At 33.0% G+C, this 21,847-nt stretch overlaps 1 pseudogene; it reads left to right on the top strand.

Annotated features, from left to right (window-relative positions):
- Positions 1-13,729: 13,729 nt before the first annotated feature.
- Positions 13,730-14,697, top strand: LOC149201321 (putative serine/threonine-protein kinase WNK11 pseudogene; annotated as a pseudogene).
- Positions 14,698-21,847: the final 7,150 nt, after the last annotated feature.

Raw genomic sequence — 21,847 nt, 5'->3', positions numbered from 1 at the left:
GTTATTATTGTGCCCCATAGAAGCCCACTATTGTTATTATTGTGCCCTTACATTATTATTGTTATGATGGCTCTGATTATATTATGACCCCTTAGACTCCTATATATAGAAAGGAGGTCTTGTCATTTGTATCATCTAAGAATTGTTCATTTGTGTAATGTAAAGGAGGTTGCCCCCTCGAAGAGGCTGAATTCTAAGGCGTTGATCTAAATTTTATATCTTTTTGTGAGTTGGTTTCATAACAAACAATGTTCAGACATTACATTGTGTCAAAGATTGTCTCAATATTAAAATCAACCCTACTTAACCATGGTCAATCACAATCAACCATGGTCACATTGTGACAAAAATTGTCTCTTGGTACAACGTCACATTGTGACAACTATAGTCATCATGGTCAGCCATGGTTAAATGTCGCATTGTAACAAAGATTGTCTCGATATTAAAATCAATCATGGTCAACCATAGTCCAATGTCACATTATGACAAGGATTGTCTCAATATGAAAATCAAACATGGTCAACCATGTTTCAATGCCACATTGTGACAAAGATTGTCTCAATATGAAAATCAACCATGGCCACATTGTGACAAAAATTGTCTCATGGTCCAACGTCGAATTGTGACAAAGATTATTTCAATACGAAAATCAACCATGGTCAACCATAGTCCAACTTTGCATTGTGACAAAGATTGTGTCAATATGATAATCAATTGTGGTCGACCATGGTCACCCATGTTTATTTTAGGGTTTATAATATTTATTTTAGGGTTTATATACCTTGGGTTTATAATATTTATCCCATTGGGTTTAATATTATTCCCTTGGATTTTTAGTTTTAATCCCTTGGGTTTATAATATTTATCTTATTGTTTATATACTTTGGGTTTATAATATTAATCCCTTGGGTTTAATATTATTAATTTGGGTTTATAATACTTGGGGTTTTAGAATTAATCCCTTGGGTTCATATAATGTCACATTGTGACAAGTATTGTCTCAATATAAAAATCTATCGTGGTCAAACATGGTCCAATGTCGCATTGTGACAAGGATCATCTCAATATGAAAATCAACCATGTTCAACCATGGTCCAATGTCGCATTGTGACAAAGATTGTCTCAATATGAAAATCAACCATGGCCAATAACCATGGTCACATTGTGACAAATATTGTCACTTGTTCCAACGTCACATTGTGACAACCATGGTGATCCATCGTCAACCATGGTCCAAGACTGCATTGTGAAAAAGATTGTCTCAATATGAAAATTGACCATGGTCAACCATTGTCCAATGTCGCATTGTGACAAAGGTTGTTTGAATATGAAAATCAATCACAACCAACCATAGTTCAACATCGCATTGTGACAAAGATTGTGTCGATATGAAAATAAAATGTGGTCGACCATGTTTATTTTAGGGTTTATGATATTTATCATAGGGTTTATATACCTTGGATTTATAATATGAATCCCTTTGGTTTAATATTATTCTGTTAGGTTTATAATATCAATCCCTTAGGTTTATCAATCTAAGGGTTTATATTCCTAGGGTATAATAGTATTCATAAGGTTTATAATATTAATCCTAGGGTTTAATATAAATTCATTGGGTTTATAATCATGGTCAACCATGCAAAACCATGGTCCAATGTCACATTGTGACAAATATTGTCTTAATATGAAAATCAACCATGGTCAAATGTCACATGGTGATAAAGACTGTCTCAATATGAAATTCAATCATGTTAAAACATACGCAACCATGTTTATCTTAGGGTTTATAGTATTTATCTCAGGGTTTATATACATAGTGTTTACAATATTAATCCCTTGGGTTTAATATCACTCCCTTGGGTTTTTAGTAATAATCTATTGGGTTTATTATTCTGTTGGGTTTATAATATTAATTCGTTGGATTTATTAATGTAACAGTTCATTTTCTTAGGGTGTAATATTATTCATAGGGTTTATAATATAAATCCTTGGGTTTAATATAAATCCCTTGGGTTTATAATCATGGTCAACCATAGTCCAACGTCACATTTTGACAAAGATTTTCTCAATATGAAAATAAACCATGGTCCCACATTGCAATGTGACAAACATTGTCTCGATATGAAAAACAATCATACTAAACCACGATCAACCATGGTCCAACGTCGCTTTATGACAAAGATTTTCTCAATATGAAAATGAACCATGGTCAACCACGATCGACCATGTTTATTTAGGGTTTATAATATTTATCTGATGGTTCATATATCTTGCGTTTATAATATTAATCCCTTAGGTTTAATATTATTCTCTTGGGTTTATAATATATTGGGGTTTTAGAATTAATTCCTTAAGTTAATTATTCCCTAGGGTTTATAATATTAATCCCTTTAGTTTATTAATCTAAGGGTTCATATTCGTAGGGTATAATATCATTCATGAGGTTTACAATATTAATCTTAAGGTTTAATATAAATCCCTTGGGTTTCGAATTATGGTCAACGATGGTCCAATGACACATTGTGCCAAAGACTGTCTCAATATGAAAATCAACCATGGTCAAATATGGTCAACCATTATCCAATGTCACATTGTGCCAAAGGTTGTCTCAATATGAAAATCAATCATGGTCAACCATAGTCCAACGTCGCATTGTGATAAATATTTTGTCAATATGAAGATCAACTGTGGTCAACCATGGTCAACTGTGTTTATTTTAGTGTTTATAATATTTATCTTAAGGTCTATATACCTTGGGTTTGTAATATTTATCCCTTGGGTTTAATATTATTCCCTTGGGTTTATAATCCCTTAGGGTTTTTAGTATTAATCCCTTGGGTTTATAATATTTATCTTAAGGTTTATGTACTTTGAGTTAATTATATTAATCCATTGGGTTTAATATTATTCCTTTGCGTTTATAATACCTTGGGTTTTTAGTATAAATCTCTTGGATTTATTATTTTCTTGGGTTTATAATGTCAATCCCTTGGACTTACTAATCTAAGAATTTATATTCATAAGATAAATGTTATTCATAAGGCTTTTAATATTAATACATGAATTAAATATAAATCCTTGTGTTTAATTAATTAAAAATTATTAATATAGATTATTAAAAATATAATATTTTTATTAATAAATATTTATATAAACAATATTTATTTTATAAAACAATATTAATAAATTATAATTTAGTTAATTATAGGTATTATCTATTCACAATATTTATATTTATTAATATTTAATTAACAATAAATATGTTATTATTAATATTTATTAATTAATAACGGTATTAAAATTAATTGAAAATAAAAATAATATTAATTAATAATAATAATATTAATTAATAATAATAATAATCATAATATTAATTAGTCGATACACTATTTCTTTTTCAATCAACTCAGCTCACTTCCCAATGTAGTTTATTTTTTTCATTTCACCTTGGAATTTGTCCCATCTCATCTTTTACTTTAAAATTGGATCCCTGTAGAAAGCGAACAAGTATCTCAGGTAGGTCTTTGAAATAATCAGACTCAGCGATGTTGTGGACATTCAAGAGTTTTGGGGTGACGTGAATGACTCCAAGAAGCTGCCGCACAAAAGCCCTTTCGATCTCATTTCCCTGTTCCTCGTACGCTTCTCAGTTGACAAACTAGCTTTAAAGCTATTAGTGTATCTTGATTCCATGCAGCGTATTTCGCTGATGCTCTTGAGCTAAAAGATAGAATCGATTTTCTGGATGCGTTGCAGAAGCATGATATTCAGCCAAACGGCTTAGAATACAGGTTGGACAATATTCACAGAGCACTGAGAAATGTTACAGGAAATCATGATGTAATGAGAGACGAGAGTTGAGTATGGAGAGAGTGTCAGCAGCACGCATTTATAATGCTATAAGGTTGAAAATAGCAATAACCAGAATTTATATGCCACGGTATCTTCTCGTCATGTCTCTGGAATCAAAATATATAATAAAATATAGTAAACATACCCTTCTGGTTAGTATTTCTATTTTTTTGTTGACATTTACACCACTTTTATCATTTCATGTTTACGTTATACAATGATTTTGGATTTTTGGTATATCAGATGTTACTTTTAATTGAACTCATGGATGGTGAAATGTTTATGGATTGTCATTTTATGGACATGTACGCGAATTTAGGTTGAAATTAGTTTTATCTCTTTATTTTATGATATTTAGAAGATTGAAAATGGAAAACATTTTTTAAATTATTTAATTTATATTATATAATTAATTATTAATTTTAATTTAATAAAGTTATTATAATTTGAATTTTATTTTAAAAATATATATTTTTTATTTTATAATTTATTTTATTAATAATAAATATTTTCTTATTTTATTTTTTTAGTTATTTTTTATATTTTAGATCATAGATACATGGGTACTGTTCTCACACATTGGAGAGCACGTATTCCACATTCCCGCATTCCTGAGAGCTTGGGGGTTGGGAGGAAATGTTCCAAAACTGTCGAGAGTTTTAGCAGGTATTTTGGAGCTTTTCGAGAGTTTGACTGTGACAGTTTTTGACATTTTGAGTACCTATTTTGAGAATATTTTCACATTTCGAGTCCCTATTTTGAGAAAAAAATGTACCATTTGTTTATTTTCTAAGTAATACATGGCAGGTGAGGGGGATGGACTGCTTAAGCTCTGTAAAACAACAGAGACGTGGAGATGGGGCAAAGGTTTTACAATTGCGAGTCATTTCGGAGCAACTTTTGTTGTAAATCTCGAAATTTAACAATTGCAAATGAAATATGTCTACTCTTTTGTAGCCTATATTGAAGATTTAATGATAACATTCAATGATAGTTAGAAAGAGAAAGATTAGCGTCTTAGTCAAATTCATTTTATAAATTTCCAAACTTGAATTTTGAAGTTGAATATAATATAGCACTGGTACTAGAGAGCCTTCTTATAGAGGGAACACTGATCCAAGTCCCACTATGTCGACGATCAATCTTGTTTTGCAGGGAAAAATTACTTGGAGGATCCTTGGAGATAACTTTATGGAGCGATTGTACAAGCAGAATGCATTGTCTCTAGATTTTTTTATCTGGTGGCATCAATTGTGATTGGTACTTATCATATGCAAGAGAATCTCATCCAATTTGATCTGGACAACTCAACACTCAGTTTCTCTTCCAATCTGCTCCCATTACCTCAACAAACAAGTTGTGCCAATTTCAATATGACTATTTCTCTGGCATGAATCCTTTCGAGATGATAAGTAATTCGACACAACATATTACAATATTCCAACAAAATATGAACATAATTCAAGTTCATGCAAAAGCATCTTACTTCACTCCTTGATGTCCTTTTCATTCATGTACTAAGATATATCTTTCGTTATATGAATATTTCGGTTTCCATTTATTTCATTTTATGTTGAATGGTATGTTCGATGATTTGGATATAAGTTTAGTTTGTTCTTAATATATGATTCATATATTAGTTGGTTTGTTGGGAGTTTAATTTTCATTATGTTATCGATTTAAATGTTATAATAGAGAAAGATAGAGGATGAAGTAATTTGTAGAGTAAAAATTGTTCCATTGATATCCAATTCTATTTACCATTAGTGTCCCAATCTATTTAGCCTTGCACAATTTGATTAAAACATCTCGTAATGAAAATATGCCTACATATTAATCATGAAAGCCACAGACACTTGTATTTGTTTATGATTTATCTCTTTGATTCTCTGCAACTTCACACAATATTTGGTATCCATGAGAAACACGTAAATTGAATGGGCATAAAATCACAATCATCCAAAGAGTCACATACACTAGTACGCTATCAATGCTTTTGACATTATGTTTGCAAATAGGAATCACTAAGACTTATATATATATATATATATATATATATATATATATATATATATATATATATATATATATATATATATATATATATATATAGAGAGAGAGAGAGAGAGAGAGAGAGAGAGAGAGAGAGAGAGAGAGAGAGAGAGAGTAGTGATTCATGGTATGGACTCATTAAGTGTGTGGGTGGAGAAAATTGAAACTTAAGGGGAACTCATTAAAGTGATGTAAAGGCTAAAAAGTATTCTAACATTAAAATGGAAGGATACTCAGGGATAATTAACTAGGACAAATGTTCAAAATGAAAGGAAAATGAGGGGCAATTAACTTAGATTAGAGTGAATCCACAAAAATTTCCAAGGAATACCAGCTTCAGACAAAATATGACCCATAATTTGATGTTTTACCCTCCATTCAAGACCATCAAAATAGCTCTTGATATCCAAAAATGGCCACAATCATATGAAATGCTCATGTTTAACACTCTCATTCACTTCTGGAAAAATGCCACAATATATTAGTGCTCGCGTCATTATTTTTCTTTACAGAAATTAAATACATGGGATTTTTTAGTAATGCCATATCAACTAAGTTTACAGAGAATCGAATTCTAAGTGACACATGGTGGCAAACTCGATTCACATATGCCATTCTAAAGATGCAGCCCATACCAAACTATCTACCAATCACTTTTCTAGTAGTCACTTCAATCAAGGTATTTATGAAATTTTAAATTTCATTTTATTGAGGTAATATTGATAATCATTGATTTTTCAAAGCAATTTTACACTGTTTTATGTTTTTAACATTTTACACCAAAATCTTGGGATACAATTATATTTTTCATTTAAACTAGAATAATTTTCAAAAACCTTTGCCACTTCAAACTTATGTAGCTCTCTCGTTGTAACGTTCTTTGAAGCTTCTCTCAATTCATTGGAAATTTATTAATGGCATTATATGTGATCCAATTGGAAATTTATTAAGGGCATTATTTGTGGGGCTGATAATGAATGTGCTTCTCTCACAAGTAATTAATTATTTTATTCTCGTCAAAGTTCTTTCATGTACTAATTCTTCATATAGATCGAATCTTTGTTCAAGAAGAATATAATTCTTTTGTATGGTAATTCAAAATGAATTCGAACCTCTGTTGGAGAAGATGTTGCTCATGTATAGATAAATTCACTTGTCGATAAAACCAGTAAACTCTTACAAATACTAATAAACACACATCAAATAGAGGCATAGAGATGTGCAAACACACATCAAACAAATACTAATAAACACACATCAAATAGAGGCATAGAGATGGGCAAACACACATCAAATAGAAGCATAGAGATTTCTTACTAAGACCCCAATGTATATATGTCAAAAAATTTTAAATATATGATTTTGTTTTTGATGTTAAATGGATTCAAATGAAATTCAGTTTTAATTTAGTTATCAAATAAGCTAAAGTTCTCTTTTTTGAATACTCAAATTCATAATTAACAGTGAATAGACTTTAAAATTTAATATATATGATTTTGTTCTTAATGTTTTTTTTTTTTTTTCCAAGGAAAAAACGAACTTTCTTATAAGATATAAAAAAGTTACAATACTTTTGAGTTAACATTCTACATAAACTGTCTGTTTAGGAGCCGAGACTCCTCTAGTAGGATCATTAGCGCCCCTACAGGGTGCTAATAAAACATCTGATGAAGCCGGCTTTTACAACCATTTCTTCTTTGCATGCGCTCTCAGGGAGCAAACCGCAGTGCTTCCTGGGCCTCCATACATATGGAAAACAACCCAGGATCAAAGCATCAAAAGGGGATCAGGATATAGTTCGCTCTATTAAACCAGAGCATATAAAAACAAAAACCACATATAAGAGTATATAAACAGTATGGAACGAAGTCATCATGTTCTATCCGCTAAAACAGGAAAGAAAAAACCAGAGCCTAAGATTTATAAATTTGGGGCTTGATCCGACACACGGATCTGATCATGTTCCTGTTCTGTTATCCTCCAAGCGCCCACAGCCTGCCGCAAGCCTTCTTTAGAAAATCTATCCGCTTCTTCATTGAATTCCCTGTAAATGTGAGCAATTGAGAAGACATTAAACTGCTGTTTTAAGGATTGGATCTCTTCAAGTAGTGGCAACAACAAGTAGTTCTGACATCTATGCTTCCCCAATACCCAATTTATAACATTCAGCGAATCACCGAAAATCTGAACTGTGAGGATATGTTTGTGAACAAGCCAACAAAGGAGCAGTTTTAGGGCAGTAAGTTCAGCAAAATTATTTGTCCCCCTTCCAATTCCCACCGAAGCTTTGAGAGAATGTGAACCACTAAGGTGGATGCACAAGCCGGCCCCCGTGTAGTCATCTTGAGCAGCCCCGTCAAAGAAAGCCCACGGGATCCCTTCTCTGAGATTTTGTTCTTAATGTTAAATGGGTTCAAATGGAATTTAATTTTAATTTAGTTATCAAATAAGCTAAAGTTTTGTTTTTTCTTGAATACTCAAATTCATAATTAATAGTGAATAGACTTTAAAATTTAAAATATATGATTTTGTTCTTGATGTTAAATGGATTCAAATGAAATTTAATTTTAATTTAGTTATCAATTAAGCTAAAGTTTTGTTTTTTCTTGAATAATCAAATTCATAATTAATGGTGAATAGACTTTTCTTTCTTGGAAAACCTGGAGTAAATAATGCTCCAATCATTAAAATTAAAAATCATCCATCGTCACTTAGTCATTAGCATTTATCAATCCATAGATAAACCATATATTAAACACATTTAAAAAAATTGAAAACCTCCTAACCATTTTCATATCAATGAAATGGATCTTTCACAATTTGTTATTTTATTGCTTGAGCCTCCTTATACAAAACATGTATATAGATAGATATATGACAATAACTGACTTTCAATTTGTGTAGCTTGAAATTACATCCTTCATTTTATAGTCAAGCTTTTTGTTTTGATGATCTGCTTTTTCATATCATGTATTTTCTCTTACATTGTTATAACATTGTTATTTGTTATTTAAACGTTATGTTTTACCATAATTACCAAATTCGAATCTTCTCTCAAGTGAAAATTTTCAATTTGAAACAAATTAGTCAATAATTGGCCTAAATACTTCACCAAAGTTCATAAATGTAATTTATGAAAATGAAATACAATGCCTATGCCAGATCTATGACGTAATTTATCAAAATAAAATAAACATCTATGCCAGATGTATGAAACATCTTGTAAGTCTCTTCCATGATTATATTCTCCTTTGCATAGGCTTTCATTTATGTTTTATTAGTTATTTCGTAATCATAGCTCTGTATTCCACCCCTCTTCCTATGTAAAATTCCACGCAGAGCGATTTACGAAGGAGTTAGTGACAGTGAACCTAGTTAAAGCCTACAAAGTTTCTTTACCCTCACTTAAGGATTATATATGAAGTTTCACAAATGTATTATATTGAACTTTGAGAGAAACCAATGATAAATTGATGAATATCGAATCTAGGGGTTCCTCATTTCAATCCCTTGATGGATCCAATCTAGAAGCCTGTGGGTTATGGCTCACAAAAGTTTGGCTCTCCTCAATATGATTTGTACCATGAACTCATAACCTTTTTCCAAACCCTAGCTTTGGATTTCTCTTCCATCCAAATAATCGACATCGCATTGTTACCTCAGCAATAACTACATGCTCACATTTCCACATTACTCTCTCCGATGGAACACATCAACACTAGACTCTGCTACCATCTGCATCTACTAGACAAGTTGCTTCTAAAGACATCCAAGTCGGCTTGATCATTTTGCTTTAAAAGGTAGCTTTCATAGTCTTCCAAAACTCTTTGAAAGGACCAAAATGTGCCTGGGCACTCTTTCATTTTTTTGTCTCTTTTCGCTCTTCTTGCATTACACAAAAAAAACTAATGGATTCTACATTAATTTCTTCTTCTATCTTTTACACAAGGTCCATAAGAGTTCTTGAACTTGAAGTTGTGAGACGCAAAGCAGCGCTGACTAAAGACTCATCAACACTACTACATGCAAAGGCAGGCACATCCCAAGCTATCTCTTCATCAACACAAGAGGGTTTTCCCTCTATAGTAACTCCAATTGCTATTGTTGTTGCATTCTATTTTCCACGCTCTATTTTTCTTGTATAAATGGGTAATTCATAGAACAATATAATAAATTTTACGCAAAATTCTCTAGTTGTTTACTCTCAGTGATACATATTTTACTCTTAATGTTGCTATTCATTATTCTTTATTATTTACCTCTTGCATTATTGGCTTTGAATAAAGATGAATAAAAAATATCACTTTGTTAAATTATCAACCATCACAAGTTTAATATATTGCAATTGACCACTCGTTTATTTTGGCTCGCTTATCGTAGGGGAATATTAACTAGCTACCAAATTAAGTGCAATAGTTGAAGCATAAGGTAGATCAACACTACTGATCGAGAAAGTAATAGGAGTCAGCATCAAGGTCTTGTTCTTCGTGGTCTCAATTGAGGAAGTGATTGTCGATGGAGATGATCTACATGATTTCTCCGGATTCAAAGGAGTGGTTGACTCTTTCCATCCAAAGAGGAAAACCCAAATAATGTTAATTTATCTCAATCCGGTCAAGTAACGCAGAAGGAATTGCTTACATAAGTAACTAAAAATTCATATTCAACTTCTCTCAATAATCCTTCTCGTCTCTTAATGTTGACTAGATTGAGAGAAATTGCATCCATAATTTTTCTCCTTTGTTTACTTGCATCTATAGAGACTGAATCCATAAACATGCATTATCACTACTAATTAGGCTTCCTACTTCAAATTCCTGACCACTCCAGTTGTCCTAATATTTCCCTTTGGCGTTATTTCTTTGTTCCTTATATATTCATGTTTGGTGAATGGAGATTAATTCATGGCTACCTTTTGATGTCCTTTTCATTCTGGAGGATTGCATACCTTTGTAGGTTTTTGATCCTCAAATCCTAAATATGAATTTCATGTTCAAGTATCATCATAAGGAAAATATGAGATCTTAGCATGTGCTTTATTTCTCACATATCTTCCATTATTGACAGATTTTGAGGCTTCATAAATTCAATGCAAACATGTTTGAATATTTTGCATTTCAATGAAGTGTTTTCTTCTCTTTCATTGTTGATCTATTGCAAAAATTCAGAATCTCGGTTTCCCTGCCTATTCATATTATGCATTAAAACAAGGCACACTATTTCCCTCTATTGTATATAGTGTCTCTTAAAATCCTTTCTTCAAAGGTTAAGTGAGCATACTGATTCAAGTGGTTTTAAATAAAGTGACAACACAAGGCTTAATGTCAAACAAGGGCTTTTATGACAACATAAAGGAAACTAATGAAATAGAACCACTGAATTTTTTAAATGTAAATATTTCGATATCAAACAAAGGATTTTATGAAATTAGGAAAAAAACTCACAAAGTAAAACTCATAAATTTAGATATTGAAAAGATTCTAAACAATATTAGAGAGACAAATTCACGTGAAAGAACAAAAAATTATAGAGCAAACTTCAAAGCATCCTTTAAAAACCTTGAGGCACCAAATTTAAGGTCAAAATATTTAAGGAAGGGAAGGTTTAAAAAGATTTGGAGATCAAACACCCTTAAGGTGCTTGATTTCGAATGAGACACATAAAGCCAAGAATTGTCCTCTAAACCTCAGAGTTGTTAACAAGTGAACAAATACACATGAAGAATCACATGGAGAGGAAGGTCAGTGTGAAACAGGAAAACCATTAATGTAGAAGTAAGTCTTTCGGATTAATCAGATTGTTAGGATTTGGTTGACATTTTGAACCAACTAATGTGGTTCATCCTCAAGACAAGGTGAGAAGTCCATTGATCAAAAGGAATAAATAGTAAGGATGCATCATTGCCCAGAGTTAGTCGTTAAAAATTAGTTGTTGGTGAATTAGTTAATAGGTAAAGAAAATAATTATTTTGGAATTAGTGGTAAGAAGCTATTTTATTAAAATATTCTATATTTAGTTAAAAATAGTTGTTAATGAATAATTAAAGTAATTATTTAGTAATAATTTATATCATCTTATTTGTTAGGGGTTGACTCATTCATATTAAATAAAATGTATTTGGTAGAAAACTAGCTGTTAGGAATTTAAAATATTTAATTCCAATATAATTCAATAATTATTAATTAATAATATCAATTTCTATATTAGGATTATTTATTAATAATATCAAGTTTATATTATTTGATAGAGAGGCTTAAAACTCTAAAAAAGGTCTTTTGTCCCACAAATAAGGGGGTTTTATACATTAATTTGGTGTCTAGCGTGGCAATGACCTTAAAATTAGATAATAATAATAATAATATAGGTGTAGAATAAATGGTGATGGGTGTGAGATGTGAAAGTCATTGGTTCAAAATTCCATGGGCACATAGACACAATAACTATTATTTAAGTGTATATAGACACATTTTTTCAAGAAAACTAACACAATAACTATTATCTATGTGTATATTAGCCTATTATATAGGTGCATATAAGCATATTCTTTTTTAAGGGTTAGACGATTAGGTAATTTTGATGGCTTAAATACTTAGGTGATTTTGATAGCTTAAATACTTTTGGGTGGAAGTTTTTTTAAAGCCAAAAATTAACTCTGTAGTTATCTCTGAAACACACAAACAATTTAACAAACAAAAAAAATTAATATAATAAAAAAATATATTTTTGTTATATTATATAAAAAGATATTTCATTTAGTAAATTTATATTTATATTTGAATTTAAGCTTCTATAATCTGAGTTTTTAGAAATATTTTAGGAAAAATTACATTAGAAAATCTTTATCAACATGTTTGGAACCAACCAAAAAAATTATATATATAAACTATAGGAAAAATAATAAAAATAATATAAAACTGAAACATTAATAGGATTAATATATGTTGTATTATTCATTGAAAATGTATCTTAATTTGTATGAAAATTATATATATATAGTAGGAAAGAATATATATATATATATATGAGCAGCCGGGTCCTCTGCGCTCATATTGTGCAAGAATACCGCCTCGCTTATGTATTCCGAAACGGCGACGCCCGGTCAAGCACTGGTTAACGGCGGTTATCCAAACCGACTCATGGGCCGGGCGGATATATGCACTTGTGTTTTTTGCGATTTCGATGAATTATATCTGGGGCGGTTTCTCTTCAAAGATTTCCTGAACAATCGTTGTGCGATCTTTGTTTTGACAGAAAACAGGTACGTTTTCTCCATGAACCCATTTCTTTTTATGAGGGTGCTTTTTTTTTGCTTAATCACTGTCTTTGGATCTCAGTACACTGTAATGGTTCGGTTCTTTTCCATTTTGTTGGCTGTTTAAAAAACCGTGTTGCTCATAATAATTGTTTTCTCGGACCTCCAACGCTTTCGACGCTTTGTTTATTGGTTTAGATCAATAAATTTACATCGTGATACCTTTTGTGAAATCTAATTATTGGTTTCCAATTTGTGGATTTATAACCCTGCCCTGTTCTCGGCTTTTTTTTATTCTGGTGGCTTGCCTTTTATATCGTGTTACCTTTTGTGAAATCTAATTATTGGTTTCCAATTTGTGGATTTATAACCCTGCCCTGTTCTCGGCTTCTTTTTTATTCTGGTGGCTTGCCTTTTCAGCATCTCTGGAGCGAAAAATGTTATTGGAATCTTCAGTAACCCCCAGGGAAGCAAAGTGTTTGGTCTTTGCCATCTGTACTTCATCTGAATTCAGGGAAAATCTCCTTTCTTCTAGGTTGGGGTTTGTTTCTTGCCCCTTTCCTTTATAGGAAGATGAGGAAAATGCCTGACGCCAGTGATAAGGACAGGGAGACCTTTGTGGAAGTGGATCCCACTGGCAGGTATGGTCGCTATGAAGATGTGTTGGGTCGTGGCGCCATGAAGACGGTATACAGAGCCTTTGATAAAGAAGATGGTATTGAGGTTGCTTGGAACAAGGAGTCTCTGCGAAATCTTGATGATGTTTCCATTGACAGGATCTATGCAGAAGTCCATCTGTTGAAGTCTCTCAGGAATGAAAACATGATTATGCTCTACACTGCCTGGTTGGACAGAAAAACAGGGCATGTGAATTTCATTACTGAGGTCTGCATCTCGGGTACCCTGAGGCACTACTGCCAGAAGCACCGGCATGTCTCCATGAAGTCTCTGAAGAACTGGGCACGCCAGATACTGAATGGGTTGCATTATTTGCATAGTCACACCCCTTGCATAATTCATAGAGATTTGAATTGCAGCAACATTCTCGTGAATGGCAATACTGGTATTCTTAAGATTGGGGATCTGGGTCTTGCTGCTACTCTGGAAAAAGATCATGCTGCGCACGCTATTATTGGTACACCAGAATTCATGGCGCCGGAATTGTATGAGGAGGATTATAATGAGCTTGTCGATGTTTATTCCTTTGGCATGTGCTTGCTGGAGATGGTTACTCTCGAGATTCCTTACAGTGAGTGCAGTAGCGTTGTTCAAATTTATAAGAAGGTGAGTTCTGGTCTAAGGCCTGCGGCATTGGAAAAGGTTACCAGTGAAGAAATAAGGCAATTTATTGAAAAATGTGTGGCAGTTGCATCGGTAAGGCCTTCTGCTGCAGCTCTTCTGAATGACCCATTTCTCACAGATGTAGAATCGAGTAGATAGTGGACATGCACGTTAGACTTCCCAATTATTTTAAGATTGAGTTAGGTGTTTCTGTGTAGGAATTGTTGGTGGAAATATTTATGATGACAAACGCTAGGAAAGGATATTTAGATATTAGTGGATGTATTTGTGGGATTTTCAGTGATTATAATTACGCAAGTTTATCGGGATTTTTCTGTTATTGCATGTGATGGATGAAGATGTGCGCACACTTCATTTGTGAATTTTGTTGGCAATTCGCTTTATCATAGGATCTGCCAATGTCTGTGGAATTTGGGCGTGATATATTTTGTTTATGACATGGACTGACAAAAAGTTGACGTTGTATTGAATTAGCAAATAAAACCCAAGAATATTGCATCTTATAACGCCATATTCAAGTTGATTATGCAATTATTTGAAAGATGACCCCAACATTCAGAATTGTGACATATTCCAGGAACAGGCTTGTAGGAGTTTGAGTTATTGATGCAGTAGCCTCGGATGGATGAGTGGCTGGGGTCTTGGAGTTGAAAGGAGGAATATGCATATCAACGGATCCCTAGAATAAAGATAATTTGTGCATTGAAAAGTCATGTCAAGGTGGTATGTGAATGCTATTGTAATCCTTGGCTATGATCGACCTAGATAAAATAAATTCCCATCTGTTAGATAAACGAAGGTTGAATATAGTGAGCCCGCTAAAATTGAATGTAATGAAGGAAAGTAGAAGATAGTTATAATGTGGGACATATGGCACGTAATGGTTGGGGAGATTGACAAGTTATTTTTGAAAGAGGTGTTGGTTCTCTATTTTAATAGTTAATTAAGAGCCCTTGAGGCTGGTTTGTAAAATTACCCCTGAAGTTTTTTCCAATAAGTTCTCACAACTTGTATTTCATTCATGAAAGTATTTAGGAGAATTATAATAAATAATATATTAAATATTAAAAAATATATTAGTTAATTTATTGATTATAATTTTTTAAGTAGTAAAAAAATACGTTAATTAATTTCTTGATTAAGTTTTTTATATGTTAAAAAATATATTATTCATTTTTAAAAATTATTGAATTTTATTTATTTGTTATGTTAGTTATGGAAGTGTTATGCTATAGTATTGATTTATGGTTTTCATATCAAATGTAGTTTATTTTAAGGAAGAATTTAAGTTAATATAAATCTATCTGATTTGTTTTTGTATGATTAGTTTTGTTGTTTTAATGTTGTATGATTAGTTTTGTTGTGCTAATAAAAATTACGGATTTATAAACATGTGCTTGGTTCTTAAACATGTGCTTGCTTTTTGCTTTTTGTGTTGTTTCCTTGTTGGTTTGCTTTTTGCTTTTTGTGTTGTTTCCTTGTTGGTGTTCACAAACAAGTAAATTTCCTCAAGTTAAAGAAGACATTTATGAGCAAAATAGCTACAAAAACTAATAATGAACAACAAACATGTACATTGCAACAAACCATCAAAGAAACATTAACACTAACACAGTATTAACACTAATACAGTGTTTTGATGAAGTAGTTCACCCCTCTTGGGCTACATCTCCTTGGTCCAGCTTCCATGGCTTGGGCCTCTCTATTAAGTCAATGTGGAATTTGAGGCCTCTCTATTAACTCAATGTGGAATTTGATCGAAAATTGCTCAAGATATGCTACATTCAATTTGGGCCTCTCTATTAACTCAATGTGGAATTTGAGGCCTCTCTATTAACTCAATGTGGAATTTGATCGAAAACTGCTCAAGATATGCTACATTCAATTTTTCCTTAGGAAACCCCACTAAATCTAGAGAGACTCTAGTTAAGTTCGCCAAAACTAGCAATTTCACCAAATTTGATGCACTGCCAAATCCGCTGCCAACTTAATCCAGAATTAAAATGGGTTTAATTAAGGCTTAAAGAGAAGTAATTTAAGCTAAGCATGATTAGTGCTAAGTGCTTATGGCCTGTAGGGCTGGCTCCCTCCTCCCCCATCGTTGGCAACACTGCGTGCTTTAAATACAAATTCGTGGCTATGCTTTTCAAATCCTGGTGGTTCGTTGGTATGGTATGGAGTTCAGGTGGGTGAGGTTATGTGTTCATTCGTGGCTATGCTTTTCAAATCTTGTCACGGTGGTCTTTTGATATGTTATGGAGTTCAAGTGAGGGAGGTTATGTGTTCAAACGTGTCTACACCCATCCCATATACTTTTACCATATAAAATATATCTGCCATATAAAATTCGTACTTTGGACTTATATGTGTTATGTGGATTTTGACATAAAGTTTGGAAATTTGTATAAATGCAGATTTAATAATTAATGTTTAATATATATATATAAACAAATTCAAATTCCACCTTGGAGCTAACTAGCAATTTCACCTTCACACAACCAAACTGGTGTCACAACCTCGTTGGGTGAAAAGTAAAAAAGATTCCCCTTGCTGATTGCATTGCCATGTCATTATTTTGTCCCATTCTACAATTCCTTTAGTTGTTTAGGAAAACGAACAACATGCATTTTCTCTCTCGTCTAGACTCCATTTTCGGTGAAACGAATTGCGTTGTGATTATCTTGACGAGATGGAGGCAGCCGTACAATTTTCGATCCAATCTAAGGACTTTTATTTTTCAGCTAAATACTGAGCACCTGATCATTCCTCCCCACTAAAAGCTTTTTGGATTCTAAAAGATACTGTTATTTAACAAGTAGATAAGGGTACAACTCCTTCACCTTTCCAATCTTGATCCAATACGCTTTTGACAAATTTGCTTCTTTGAGCTCCTCTCTAACGAAATCAACATTCACTTGCCTTGAAGACCCCTTTCTTTTATCACAGATGATGTCTTGTTGAAACTGATTCAGAAATTCTGTAGGAAAGCATTCAGAATGTGAAATCTAAACATTCTTTCCTTGTTCAACAACTTGAAGCCTCTTTTTTCAAAACTGACACCAGTTTGCACCGTCGACTTGAAACCTGTGATTGACATAATACTTGTACTTGTTTTTTCCATTTTCAAACTAATATTGCACTGTTTGTTGCAGCGTTTTCAGTCGTTCATAAAACCTCATGGTTGTGTCCATGTCTCCATAAAAAATAATATCCTTTTTACTAAGACAACATAGCAAAATATAATGCAAATGGATGAAAAATTTCACTACTTGGTTTTCTTGACTCAAGCCCAATTGTATATCTTGAAAGTATGAAATTTTCTTAACATAACTTTCATGTAAAACATAATGATGCCTAAACACAATAGATACATAACCAATAGGCCTAAAAGGCATAACAATAAACTTGTTGCTTAGACATCTTTTGCACCTTCGAACTAAGTGAACCTTTTGACCAGTATCCATCCAATGAAAGTGCATGGATCACTGCAACTTAAAATTTACACCATGGAAATACTTTGAATGAAATAAGATGGTGAAGTTACTTGCATAAACCTGAAACTCAAATGAACCTTTCAAGTTTAAAAGAGCATAAAAAAGAATTGAACTGATCTTTTGGTTTGAAGCAACACAGGGCTCTTGTTGTTTGCCCACCCACTAGAAGACTTTGAACACACATGACAATGCATGCCAATGAGATTTGAAAAAAGAAATGTCAACAACAACTCTTCTCCAACATTGGGCTTCTCCCAACAAACTTCTTATCAAAATGACGATATTGGGCGTTGAACAATCAACAATGACATCCAACTTGAGGAGGCTTGCCCTCAACTTACCTCCTCCAATATCATGGCCCAAATGCATCAAAGAAATGAAACCCAACTTGTACTTTGATATCTTCAAAACATCAAACAATTTTCGTTCATTGATGACATGTGCTTAAGAAAGCTTTCTAAACATGTTTATGTCACCCAAGTGGACAATTTCTTCAGGAAAGAACTCTTTTTTGCCATAATTCAAATACATGTATTTAATAGAAGTGATACAAATAACATGCATTAAAATCCATACAAACCATTCTTGTTTGGTGTTATGTATATTCTTACACTTACCTTTCCTTTAAAATTTTCTTTGGAAAAAACTATTCCTTTTGTCCTCTTTCTTGAAATAATTTCCATTCCTCTTTGGCACCATAACTATCGACGCACAACATGGTGTAAGGGATGATTGAATGAGCCCAGTGTTCAACAAAATTTTGCATTGCATTGGTGCCTCTACACTTTGCAATTTTTTCAACCCTTACATGATAACATCATAAAGAGAAGCCTCTTGTTGCAAAGATATTTCATGTGAAGTTTCTTTCGCCTTGAAGGATGATTATTTCAAAACCTGAAATACATATCACTTTGATGAACTAAGCCAACCAAATAAAAATTGAAACTTGCATTACATGCAACAACATTTTCATAAACAATACCATCATTTTGCTTGAACATGAGAAGTACTAAAATTTTACTTGAATTCACTAGTCTTTTTGCCTCCCTTGCATTAACCAAAGAAATAGGTTTTTGCAATGGGCTCTCACTATGTACCCCAAACCATCCTTGAACAAGTGATACTTATTTTCATGGAGGTAAAAGACTTCTTTCCAGTCATACAAATATGGACTACCCAACTCCACACCTGAAATATCAAGCGGTATCACATCTAACTCTACTTCCTCAACAAAATTTGTAGTGATAGCAAACTTAAACAAACATTTTCTTGTAACTTGTAAACTCATGTCTATTGTTATCCATCCCAAAGGGTATGGTTTATGGTGAGGTACAATTTCAAGATTCAATCTGTTGACTAAGTCTTCAGGTATTAGATTTTCTTTTGACCCACTATCGAAGAGTGTGTCAATTTTGGTATGTTTAGATACATGAAATAATTCAATTCGTCTCTTTTCATCTAGAGTAGTAGTAGTGTTACAGTTTTGTGAGCTAGTTCTTGCAATATCTTGTTTTCCTTTGATTCCCATGACAGTAATTTTGTTTTCGTCACCTGATTCAAAACCTAAATCTTCTTGAGTGATAGCAGTAGTTTTTTGTTTCCCTTTATTGTTGAAATTATTTGGTCTCATTTTTGGATGCAATTTCCAGTAGTTATCCTCATTATGTCCCTCTTTTGAACAATGTTTACAGATAACTTTCTCCACTTCTTTCTTCACACTTGCATTTTTCTTCCCTTTCCATTTTACTCCGTTCTCTTTCTCCTTACCCTTAGGTGGTTTTTTATTACTACTTTCTTCATAAGTGTTCTTTCCTCTAGATTCAAGGTGCGTGGCTTGCACACATACCTCATCTAAATTATTTGGATTAAGCATAAGGATAACATGTTTCAAATAAGAATGTAAACCCCCAATATATTTCAATAGTGTGTCTTGGGAGTTCAAATTCACTCCTAATAACAAAGCCCTTTTCCTAAACTCCTGTGTCTAATCTTGGATTGTTTGGCCTTTAAGCTGCCTAAAATTCTGCCAACTCATAATAGATTTTTGCATATAGGCTAAAGGATAAAACTGTCTTTTAATTGCATAAAAAATTTCAATCCAAGTGATGGATATCTTACCATGGATTCTCATTTCCTCTTGAGTCTTGATTCCCACCAAACTAGTGCAGCTCTTTCTAGCCTCAGTGAAGCCAATTGGATCTTTATGAAGGTTATGAATTCTACAGTATACCTCCAACTATCGAATCCAATTGTCCAAATTTTCTACATTCACCTCTCCATTGTACATGGGAAGTTCAAATTTTATGTCTAATTTCAGTAATGGAGTTTTTCCTTTTGGGGTTTTAGAATGAGTATGGGCAATTTCAGTGGTGGTAGTGGAAGATGATGTTGTGTGAGATGATAGAGATGATGAGGATGGTGAAGATGGAGGTGGCTTTCTACCATCCCTTTGGAATCCTTCTTCTCATATTTTTTGTCCTGTGAGCTTCCTTCTACATGTGGAGGTTTAGAACTCTCTCCAACCATTCTGGTATTTCTCTCTTCATAGAGGACTTTAACCATCTCAGTCAAAGTATGGAAAGCTTTCTTAAATTCTTCCTCTTCTAAAGAGAAACCTTCAGGCTCTCTTTCTCCAGACATAATGGTTATGGATTCAAGCTCAGAAATTTGTATTGATTGTACCTCTTCAATCTTAGTTGAAGGAAAAAATTGAGGAGCTTCAAGTGTAGCTAGAATTGGAACTTTGCTTGGTGTAGATTGTGGCCTTTTGGCTCTCATTCTTTTGGGCATTACCTCAGGAGTTGCAACCAATATCTTCCATTCTCCTTTCTACAACTTTAACCTTGTAAGCATCACAATTTTGCAACCATTAAAACCCTAATTGCACAAACTCAAGCAATCAAGCAATTCAACCTTTGGCTCTGATACCAACTTGATATGTTTTTGTATGATTAGTTTTGTTGTGCTAATAAATATTATATATTTATAAACATTTCCTTGCTTCTTGCTTTTTGTGCTGAGGTTTTCTTAGTTGTTGGTGCTTACAAACAAGTAAATTTACTTAAGTTAAATAAGACATTCATGAAAAAAATAGCTTCAAAAACGAATAATGAATAGAAAACATGTACAGTGCAGAAAACCATCAAAGAGACACATTAACACAGTGTTTTGATGAAGGATTTCACCCCTCCTAGGCTACATCTTCTTGGTCCAGCTTTCATGGCTTGGGCCTCTGTATTATCTCAGTGTGGAAAAAATGTTGTTTACAAAGCTCTGCGGCTCTTGATATTTGCACCAATGTGTTCAAAATGTCCAAATTAACCAGGAACACTTCTTTCTCAACTCAATTTTGTCGAAAATTTCTCAAGATATGCTGCATTCAATTTTTCCCTAGGAAACCTCGCTAAATCTAGAGAGACTCAAGTCTGCCAAAATTAGTAGTTTCACCAAATTTGGTGCACTACCAACTTAATCCGAAATTAAAGTGGTTTTAATTAAGGCTTAAAATGAATTAATTTAAGCTAAGCGTGATCAACACTAAGTGCTTATCCATTCGTTGGCCATTGGTCATGCACTTGTGGTCGCATGGGGAGGGGGCTAGCCCACAGGGCTGGCTCCCTCCTTTCTTGCCGTCGCAACACTGTGTGCTTTAAATACAAATCCGTGGCTATGCTCTTCAAATCCCGCCGCGGTGGTTTGTTGGTATGGTATGGTATGGAGTTTGGGTGGGGGACTTTATGAGTTCAAACCTGCCTCTGCCCATCCCAAATACATGTTATATATAAAATTCGTACTCTGGACTTATATCTGTTATGCGGATTTTGGCATAAACTTTGGAAATGTGTATACATGCGGATTTATAATATAAATAATAATTATATATAATATATAATAA

This window comes from Pinus tabuliformis, chromosome 2_1 (assembly GCF_031772625.1).
Source record: "Pinus tabuliformis cultivar Carrire ecotype Pingquan chromosome 2_1, CPIR1, whole genome shotgun sequence".
NCBI lineage: Eukaryota > Viridiplantae > Streptophyta > Pinopsida > Pinales > Pinaceae > Pinus > Pinus tabuliformis.
Note: the sequence above shows the minus strand (reverse complement) of the source record. Positions and strands in the feature narration are given on the sequence as shown.